Raw genomic sequence first — 11,296 nt, forward strand, 5'->3', positions numbered from 1 at the left:
GAATAATTAGAAAAATAAAAAGTATATTATTGCTAGTTAGCATACAAATTGAAAACTTAAAAAAAATGTAGCCTGCGAAATATAGATTTAAATAATAAACAGTAGATATATGTGTATGTGCATCTGTCTGTATGTAAATATTTAGCCGATGAACTCTTAAACTACCGATCACATAACGCCAGAATAAGCAGGAAATAGTAATCATACATCAAAAATGGCTTATGACGAGTAACATCTTTGTTTGGATAGATGATTAACGCGTACAGAAATATGTAGAAAAGTTGAAATGAAAAACTGTTCGTTTCAACTTACTGACATATTTTTACTTCTTTCTGCGCATGCCCAAATTCGATTTATTTATTTATTCAAATCGTTTGATATAAAATCTTTTTTTTTTTATTTATCTATCTTTCGTTATCTACATCGATAGGGAACGCGACTGGAGCGCTAAATATTTCGGTTTCAATTCTAGCTAATGGCACCCAAGTAATTAAAAAGAAACTTTTGAAATTAGTATTATATATTAGGTACACTATAATATTCAATAGAAAATTGTGTCTCTAATAATAGATACGAAATCTAAAAAAAAAACTTAAATATATTTAAGCATATTTTACGACCGGGCAAAATACAGCTAAAATATCCGTAATGTTTGTATTTTATTATCAGTTGCATTCCCGGACAGTCAGACAGAAATGCAGATATGGAGAGAAAAGGATAGGTGTCACTAAAAATATGTATATTTGTAGCAATCAGCAGGATAAGGTTTTTGACTGGTTTTATTCTTTTGTTGGAATTGGTTTCCCTAATTCTTTCTAAAATCGGATACTTACAGGTGAGAGATCACGTGATGATTGAGCAAAATCAAATATATGAATTTGCTGATATAGAAACGAGCGATTTCAAAATTTGCACGCGAAGATCGTCAGTCCAGGTAAGTAACCACATCGCCACTGCCACCTCCCACATACAAACTTATATTGTAGATATAAAATAACTAAGGCGAAGGCAGACAGAAATAGACACGGCGTTTATATTAACATATATAGCTGTACAATGACCTCCTGCGTCGAATTTGATCATGTTTCCTAATGGAGGTTATTTTTTGTGAATATTATAAGTGATTTTTGTTGGGAGTGAGATGGAAGCAAAAAAAAAAAAAAAAAAAAATGAAAAAAAACAACAACAACAAGAACAACAACAAAAAACCCAACAAAAAAACAAAAAAAACATGACAATAAACTGAAACCAAAGAATGGAGAACAATATATGTCTTAGTAGATGCAATATATATATATATATATATATATATATATATATATATATATATATATATATATATATATATATATATATATATATATTTTTTTTCTTTTTAGTGCATAAGTTGAGAATGTATCTTCTTTGATAACTAAACATTTCTTCAAGGAATAACTCGATATCGTTAATATTGTGCACATTGTCTCCTGTAATGGCAGTACATGTCTACCATCGCAAATGATGATCTGTAAGAAATCATTTTTTAACAGAAATAAAATTGTGCTACGGAGTCTAAATACAAAAGCAACTTATATATAGCTTCTCTACTATTATATAAAAGGAACATTGTCTGTCTGTCTGTCTGTCTGTCTGTCTCTCTCTCTCTCTCTCCCTTTCTCTCTGTCTCTTACGTTATAAGTTCGTTTTCTCTGAACCATGAAGCGATTGAACCGATTTTTAAAAAAGATTCACACAAAGGTACTTGGTGTGTTCGAGAGTGTTCTTACGTAGGTTTTGTATCGGAATACGATAATAATCGAAGTCAATATGTGCTTTCGTAGGTTGATTAGGCAACATGGCCGACCAATGCTGACGTCATGTGGAAACTTAAAATTGCGAAATGCGTTTTAATAGTAAACAAATAAAGAAATACATAAAACAGACTTTTTTGGGGTATTTTTTGGGTATTTTTTCAAACACTTTTTTTTTTTTACTGAAATCCTTTGAAAAGGATTTGTTCATTGCATTATTTTCCATTTCCCACAATTTATCACCTAAATCTTTGTTTTTGTTTCCGGCGTCTTCCCTTTTTCGACATTTTGTTACCCAAATCTTTCAAAAAAGATCTGTTCATTAAAATCTTTTTAATCCTTATTAACTGTGAAATTTACTTTATGTATAGAAACCAAAGAGGGAACATATAACCTATGAGAAATATTTGGAATCAAGTATTCCGCTTGCTGTTATTTCAGATCATTTGAAACCATAGCAGCAAGTTTTAGTCTCCCCTATATAAAGGCCAGAGATTTTAGGAAAATATAAAATATTTTGTAAATCATATGCAAAACTAGGAAAAGAAATAACTATCATTGAAACATTTTATGGCTGCGAAAAGGTGCGCCGTATTTTATGGCTGCGAAAAAGTGCGCCGCAAAGGCTCTGTATGATGGATGATCTACTTAATGTGTATCCTTAAGAGAAAATCTCACATAGCCCACTACAAAATTCAGGTCATTACCTTTTTAACGAGCCTTCATTTGTTAAATTCTGATCAATAGTCGCTATGATTTGGAATTTATAAAAATTCCCAAAAGGTGGTAGCTCTCTCTCTCTCTCTCTCTCTCTCTCTCTCTCTCTCTCTATATATATATATATATATATATATATATATATATATATATATATATATATATTCAACGTAATAATCCAAAGGATTAAGGTTTGGTGAGTTGGGAGGCCACACGTTTGGTATGACATGATCATGAAAATTTTCGGCCATCCAATTCTAAGTTTTGACAGCTTTCTGGAATGGCGCCGAATCTTCCTGGAAGACATAAGCTCTTATATTAACTACTTTGTCTATCCAAGGCTACATAATAGCTTGCTATCCAAGGCTTCATAATAGCTTGAACATAGCTCGACATAAGCATCTGCAATGACTCTAAGACTCCTTGGAAAAAAATGAAAGGGTTTAATGTACCCTTCAATGCTAACAAAACCGAAAACTATCTCTGTTGCTGAAAATTCGTGTACATAGCAGTTGGAACTTCGGTGGGGTCCGCATATAGCTAACTAGATTTTTTTTGAGAGACTTTTTGATCGTCGAAGTTTTTTCATCAGAGAAAACACCCCATGTTATTCTAGATGGTTCAATTTGTTTAAGCGTCGTTTTGCACGTATGAAACGATTGGTTTAGCCTTTTTGTTGACATAAAATGACCTCGGCTAAGAACGTATGATTTGTATGCGAAATCTTGATAAAGAACATTATTTGTTGCTCCTTTGGACATTTGAAAATCTTTGGAAAGATGTTGCATTAGTGTCCCAGGATTTTCGTCGACCATGACATTCACTCTTCTGAAAATTCAAATGTTCTGAATTAGCCAGGACATTAGCAAAGATGTTTTCCTTTGATCGTGGCAATTATTTTTATTTAGCTCCTTTCAAACTTCGCAAACGAAAATCCGGCGTTTTAGAAATCTTGCAATTTCTTAATTTCTGTGTTTCGCGAGGCTTTTCATTTCTCAGTTATAGTTGTTGGATCGTCTGAAAGCAAAAAACAAAAAACAAAAACAAAGAAACATTTATTAGTATATTCTTTGTTTAAATGACAAAAATATAACTGTCCTAAAATACCTTACGCGCCCTATATATATATATATATATATATATATATATATATATATATATATATATATATATATATATATACCTAGGTTTATAAAGAGAAAGACAGGTATCCATCATTCTTTTTTATGCATTTAGATTACTATACGATATTAAGAGACTGACTAAATTAAGTCATATCCTAGTCTTTCTAGAGCTGCATTACCGTTCTGTTGATCACTTTATTGCTATCACAATCGCCAATCGCACCAGAATATATGGTCGTTCGTTGTCTCTTCGACGCACCTGTAAACTTCTTACGCCTTTTCTCTCCTTGACAAGCTCTGATGTGAAAACACGCTTCAAAGACATCTTCGGCAAATCAATAAATACACGCACGCACGCACGCACACACACACACACACACACACACACACACACACACACACACACACACACACACACACACACACACACACACACACACACACACACACACGCGTATTTTAGATTATAATACTGACATTCTAATCAATGAGACTTCCTTGGGTTGCAGTTTGAATAGAGCTTGTCAATTGATGAATTAATTAACATAATGTATTTTTTTTAAAAAAAGTATTTTATGCTCTCATTTGATCATGATTCTAGGATATTTACTAATGTTATATAAGTTTAGATATAACAGGTTAGATCAGAGCGCCTACTGTCATGAAAGTTTTCTGGCCTTTACTTCTTTCGTGCTGGCTCATGACAAACGTGGAAGCGATTGTTTTGTTTGTGACATAATCACTAGAATATTTTCGCACAGATCCAACGGTTTTCCCTATCCTATTTAGTTTTTCAACAGAAACCCTACTTCTTAAGGTGTATCGACTTTACCACGTCTTGGGAACTTTTTTTTTACATGGTAGTCATCACTTATCATTTATCGGAGACACTCGGGGATAAGGGTTATTGCGTGTACAGTAATCAATGGTATAATATCGTAGTAACCGTTAGTAATGGAGATGTGATAAAGTATCTTACTTAAGGGGGCAGTTTATCAGGAATTTGTTTATGTTGGACTTGAAGAAATCCAAGTTGTAGTCAGGTGGGAAACAGGCAAAAGGAAGAGAGTTCCACAGGCGTGCACTTTTTTTTTTAAAGAAAGAAGCTTTGTTCATGGAATCTACGTTTTGATTTAGGCACAGATAAAGAATGGGGAAAATTATTGACAGTGGTTTCAGCTAGACGGGTGTTTTTCGTGAAAGATTGGCGAGGGGGACGAGAAATTGGAGCTCAGACGAGCAATTGCCATGGAAATTATGATAAAACAAAGACAGGTTCGCAACATCTCTTCTGTGGGAGAGAGGTTGCAGGGAAGAGAAAAGAGCACCTCCCACTAAGCTACGAAGCCTATTTTGTACTATGTCAAGGCAAGATAGGCTGTTTTTAGCAGCACCTGCCCAGATGTGGCAGTAGTACTCCATCCTTGGACGTACTTGGCTTTTATATAGATAGAGAATTGCATCAGTAGTGAGATATCTTCAGGAGCGGTAGAAGGATTCTACCATTTTTCCAGCGACCTTGGCAACAGACTTTATGTACGTGTTCCATTTCAGGTCAGGAGTAAAGATCAATTCCAGAGGCTTATCAAAACATGGAGCCTCCCCAAGACGAGATCCATCCATTTCAATTGATGCCAGTATGATAAACCTCCAAAATATCAGAGAGAGGTTAACAGGTGATACACGTTGTCTAAGGTTGGTCTAGAACTGTGCAAAACAGAGACGTTCATCTCTCGGATGTATTGTACACGAAATGGATGTATTGTGCATAAAATGCCACGTATGGAATCGATAATAAAATTCACACTCAAGTCTGAAAATCACTCATACCGACTGAAGAAAACTTTAGTCTATAATTGACTTGGTCATGCATTCCAGTGTTTCTTTGCTTGAATGAAACTCGTCAGGAAAAAAATTGGTCTGACGAATTCTTTACTTACTATAGAGATATTTTATACTAGCAGACCGACCAGCGTTGCCCGGCTATAAAATACGATTGAATATATTTTAATTTTGTAGATTTATTTATTTATTTATTATAGAGTAAATTATCTAACGATTATTATATTGTACCCAATACATATAGCGATTTCAAAAATAATGAAAAAAAATTATTTGGATGTTATCCAGCCGTATTAGTTACCATTTCAGTAACGTTCATATGCATATGTTAAACCTGTAAATGTATATTTACACATACATAGAAGAAAACTTTAAAGAGCACTAGCCCTAGAATATCTCAAGCCTTTGACAGGGTTTGGTACGGTGGTCTTTTATTACTTATAAATATGTATATATATATATATATATATATATATACATATATATGTATATATATATATATATATATATATATATATATATATATATATGCACACTTTGAAACAAGTACTCATTTTTGATAAGGTCTTCAATAGTTCTTAAGAAACGCTTTGACCCAGAAAAAATGTTTTCTACTAAACTTACAAAAATGACGCGTCCATCTGGGAACTGGGCACAATAGGCAAAATAATCAAAAATATGGCGTACACCATTCAAGGGTTGTAAATTCATGTATAAACAACAGGAAATAAGAAAGCATCTGTTGTATGATACTAACTATGCATGCCACGTTTAAGAAGAGACCATTGAGACGAGAGACGATACACGGATCCTTTAACTAGCTATCCAAAAAGGACAATGTATTAGTACCCCTTGAGGATTTCATTCGTAATGGCCTCTTTTAATCATTATGAAACCCTCAAGTGTAATAAACTTGTGGGGATTCATCGCGATCCAACAGAAGACTACAGACTTGCTGTTGGAAAATGCCAACAACCCTTTTGCATTCACCTACTGCCATAATATATTCTTTTCTACTTAAACCCGTTGTTCGAGTCTTTATTTTATTTATTTGCTTCCCCACCAAAGCAAATTAGGCACAACGCCGTTTTTAATGTGGGGTAAAGACCAGCTCCCCTAAAAGTAGGCAAAAAGGGGCCCTCTGGTTACCAAAAATAATAATTGTCCCAGTATAGAGGGTTTCCCCTCCATTGACTGGTACAAATTATCTTAAGTGCAGCATCTGCAGAACAGATGGTATTTATTTGCTCCCCCACCGAGCAAATTAGGCACAAGGCCGATTTTTAATGTGAGGAGTGAAGGGAGGGTTAAGGGAAAAAGGGGACCAGCTCCCGAGAGGTGGGAAATGGGAGCTGGTTAATGGTCAGGCATGTGGGGTTGCCCCCACATCTGGTCTTTGCTAGTCATAGCTAGTCATAGCTTGCAGCATCTGCCGGAACAGATGGTATTTATTTGCTCCCCCACTGAGCAAATTAGGCACAAGGCCGTTTTTAATGTGAGGTAAAAACTAGCTCCCCTAAAAGTAGGCAAAAAAGGGGGCACTCTGGTTACCAAAAATAATAATTGTCCCAGTATAGAGGGTTTCCCCTCCATTGACTGGTACAAATTATCTTAAGTGCAGCATCTGCCGGAACAGATACTACACTTTGATCGCGGCCCGAAGGTCAAGAAGTAGTATTTATTTGCTTCCCCACTGAGAAAATTAGGCACAAGGCCGTTTTTTAATGTGGAGAGAGAGAGGGAGGGGGAGGGAAAAGGGGACCAGCTCCCGATGGGTGGGAAATGGGAGCTGGGTAGTGACAATTGGTATGAAGGGTTGCACCTACATTGACCAAGGTCTTATATGTGGGGTCGCCCCCACATATGGTCTTTGCTTGCAGTATCTGCCGGAACAGATACTACACTTTGAGGTATTTATTTGCTCCCCCACTGAGCAAATTAGGCACAAGGCCGATTTTTAATGTTAGGAGTGAAGGGGAAATGGGGACCAACTCTCCAGGGAGTAGGGGAGCTGGATAGTAACAATTGGTATGAAGGTTGCCCCTACATTGACCAAGGTCTTATATGTGGGGTTTCCCCCACATATGGTCTTTGCTTGTAGTATCTGCCGGAACAGATACTACACTTTGATGTATTTATTTGCTTCCCCACCAAAGCAAATTAGGCACAAGGCCGTTTTTAATGTGGGGTAAAAACCAGCTCCCCTAAAAGTAGGCAAAAAGGGGGTACTCTGGTTACCAAAATAATAATTGTCCCAGTATAGAGGGTTTCCCCTCCATTGACTGGTACAAACCATCTTAAGTGCAGCATCTGCAGAACAGATACTACACTTTGATCCTAGCCCAAAGGCCAAGAACCTATTTACTATGCCTCCCCACCGGACAGAGTTAGACACCAGGGTCGTTTTTTAACGTGGAGAAAAGGTACAAAAATAAAAATTGTCTCAGCCGTGAAGGATTTCTCCTCCACCGAAAGAGAACAAAAAATAGAAGTGCAGCATCTGAAGAACAGATACTACACTTTGATCTTGACCAAAAGGCCAAGAACAATAGAAAAAAGGACAGGCCTCTTTTCTATTGTTCGAGTCTTTATTTATAATTCTTTAACTAGAACCACAGCATGAAGTAAAAAAAGAATAGATGAAATGAGAAGAGAGATAGAGAAATTAATGACAAAATAATATAAATAGAGAGGTATTGTGGCACCAAAATAGACAGTAACACCAAGAGAGAGACACACACATATATATATATATATATATATATATATATATATATATAGATAGATAGATAGATATATATATCTACATATATATATATATATATATATATAGATAGATAGATAGATAGAAGATAGATAGATACGTAGATATGGAAGGGTGTGTGAGAGAAAGGGAGAGAGTATGGATAAAGGAGAAAACATGACAGATAAAAAAAACGAAAAAAGAGTAAGATAAAATTCGATTAATCTTGAAAGAATGGCAAGAAAGTGTTGACGAAAAAAACAAACAAACAAACAAAACAAAAAAACGTAATCTTGGAAGTAATTTCTGACTTGCAATTTCTGCTGACCTGTGTTGACCTTTGTACAAGATACGGCTTTCTCCCGATCGAAGTCGATTAATGGAACCGAAGTTGCCAAATTTGGTTTTCTGAAAAAGGGTTTGATCGATTCTGGAAGCCAAAGAATTTCCCAGGAAATTCACGCTAAGATATTTACCTGATTGTACTTGTAAAACTGTAAAAAAGGCAAAAATTATTTGTTTTAGGTAATTGCCTAAATCTCAAACCTTGAAATTAAAAAAAAATGTGTTTTGTATGTATGCTGCAAATCCATTATACCATGTGTTATTGAGCATTAAAACATTCACATTGATATTACATCCAGAAATGTCAAAAACTCATCGGTAGTTTAAAAAATATTTAAGAATATACAAAGTTTCTTTTTACTCGAAACTCTCTGAACGTATCCAGCATTGTTTGTTGGTTTGATTACTAGTGTTTTTTTTTTGCGTTTCGTGTTTAAACTATGCTGTTTTCGTTTTCCTCTTTTGGCTTTGTACCACTTTGTTTATGATGGCGGATATATGTTAATAATTCCGATCTGGACAAAGTATGTTATGAAATAATATTAAATGAAAATAAAAACCCTGTAAATTTCTTAACAACATGCAATACAATTCCATTCTGAAAACTGACGAGCCGCTATACAATAATAATTTTGCAAAAAAAAAAAAAAAAAAAAAATCTATCACTTGCAAGGATATGTTGAAGGGATTGATTCAAAGAGGGACGTTACAAAAGTAAAACCTCCTATTTTTTTAACTACAAAAGTTGAAGAACTACAAAGACGGGAGTGGTACAATAATACCGAGTGACCTTTTGCTTTGCAGAATTTATCTTGTACATCTCACCATCATTCTCAATGCAATTATATGATAATATTTGTTTTTCTACATAGTTACCACCGTTCTCAGTGCACATTTGACAGCGACTAACAATGCATGGACCTCTAGAGCGTGCTTTCTCATACAAGGGTCGTTCCAAAAGTATAGCCTCCTATTATTTTAACTCCAAAAGTGTAGCGGAACTGAACAACACTCCGTTGGTTCTACTGAGGTTAAAAAATGATGTGCACAAGAACATGGAATCCATCCAGTACAAGAAAAAGAGGATAAGGGAAGAAAGATATGCAAATTGTGGTACTGTCGCACTTAAAAGTCTGCATATAAGGACGTTTTTTTTTGCGAGACAGCGGAATGTAATCGCGATTTTGTGACGACGACGACGATGACGACGAAGAAGAAGAAAAAGAAGAAGAAGAAGCGCTGAGAAATCAATAGAAGATTGTTTTACGCAACCGGAATTATTTTTTGCACGCGTTAGTACGAACGACGATTTATTCACCGAGTTAAAACATTAATTTCAACACTTCAAAAGTTAAAGAGCTACGAAGAGGGGAATGGCACTATTAAAACGAACAATCTTTTGTGCTCAAGAATTTATTTTTTGCGTGTCACAATAATCTTTTTGCACGAGATTCAATGACGCATCTCATTTTTCGACGCATGTACAAGGCAGGAGTTGCTTGCTTAGAGTCCCATACTGTCAATATCTCCAAGAAAAAGATGGAAATTCTAGGTCATGAATGTATAAGTACAATCATCATAACATTTAAATTTGGAATACCCTTTGATCCATTTGGACGGAATAAAAAAGAGGGATTACTTTTGAAACGCCCCATGTACTTTGAACCATGTCTGAATTCGATCTAGATCTTTCTTTAATTCGTTCAGGTCACTTTTATTTCTCCTTCTCTAACATGTGTTTTTTTCTGTTTCATTTTTTGGTTCATTAGCCTCTACGATCTCACCAACCAATAAACTCCTGCCTGAAAATGTCTCTAACATCTCTTATGCTTTCAAGTGAAACCTCATTCATTACCCTGTTCACTTTATTCGCATTCCTCAACATGCTTGCAATTAAAAGTAATTCCTATTTCACTACTTCTCATTAACTATTTAAATCTATCCAGCAAATCTAATCCATCATCTGCCATTTCCGCATCTCCCTATTATTAAGTAAGCTATCCCCCTCCTTTTAAATTATATCATTATTAATCATTCCGTAGTGTCACTTTTACTTTCTTCTTCTTCTATGTCTTGGCTCATTTGAGACACTTCTGCAAGTGTTTTAACGGAACCAGATTCGACAAGATTTCAGCCGTCAATACCAACTATTGATGTACTGTGTAATTGGCTGGTTACTATCCTCCTCTTGATCAATTCATTTTCAACTGGCGTAAGTCATCCTTTTCCAAATATGGTTCTTATTCAACCAGCTTATTTTCCGTAATTTCAAAATACCTCCTTCATTCCAGTATCTCAGTGTGTCCTTTTCAATTCCTCATATGTGACCATCCAATTCTGATCTCAGTTTACGTTCCCCTGAAAACTTGTGATCCTCCTTGGACATTATTTTCACACCAACTGATCCTTTCACCGATTTCCTACAACTGTAATAATTGACTTTTTTGATTCGGGAAAACTCGATTCTCAAGTGACACAAGTTTGAACTTCTGACCTGGAGGGATCGGAGTCCTACACTAAAGATGCAGTCCTCCCCAGATTCAATTAATTTGTATTTGTATTCATCATAAGAACAAGTTGCATTTGTAGAAGCATCATTTTGCCAAATTGTGAAAGACTACGTTACAAATACCCGAGGATGCTTGAACTTGAGACGATGCTCTGCAATAAAAAAAATGGAAGGAGTATACATGAAGAGGCTCAAACTGCCCTTGAAATCTCGACTGAACGGTAGG

The 11,296-nt window shown here is 35.4% G+C and overlaps 1 pseudogene; it reads right to left on the reverse strand.

Annotated features, from left to right (window-relative positions):
- Positions 1-7,693: 7,693 nt before the first annotated feature.
- LOC145240576 (U2 spliceosomal RNA) lies at positions 7,694-7,834 on the reverse strand (annotated as a pseudogene).
- Between the last annotated feature and the right edge of the window lie 3,462 nt (positions 7,835-11,296).

The sequence above is a fragment of the Euprymna scolopes genome, chromosome 19 (assembly GCF_053919585.1).
Source record: "Euprymna scolopes isolate OS-2025 chromosome 19, ASM5391958v1, whole genome shotgun sequence".
Classification (NCBI taxonomy): domain Eukaryota; kingdom Metazoa; phylum Mollusca; class Cephalopoda; order Sepiida; family Sepiolidae; genus Euprymna; species Euprymna scolopes.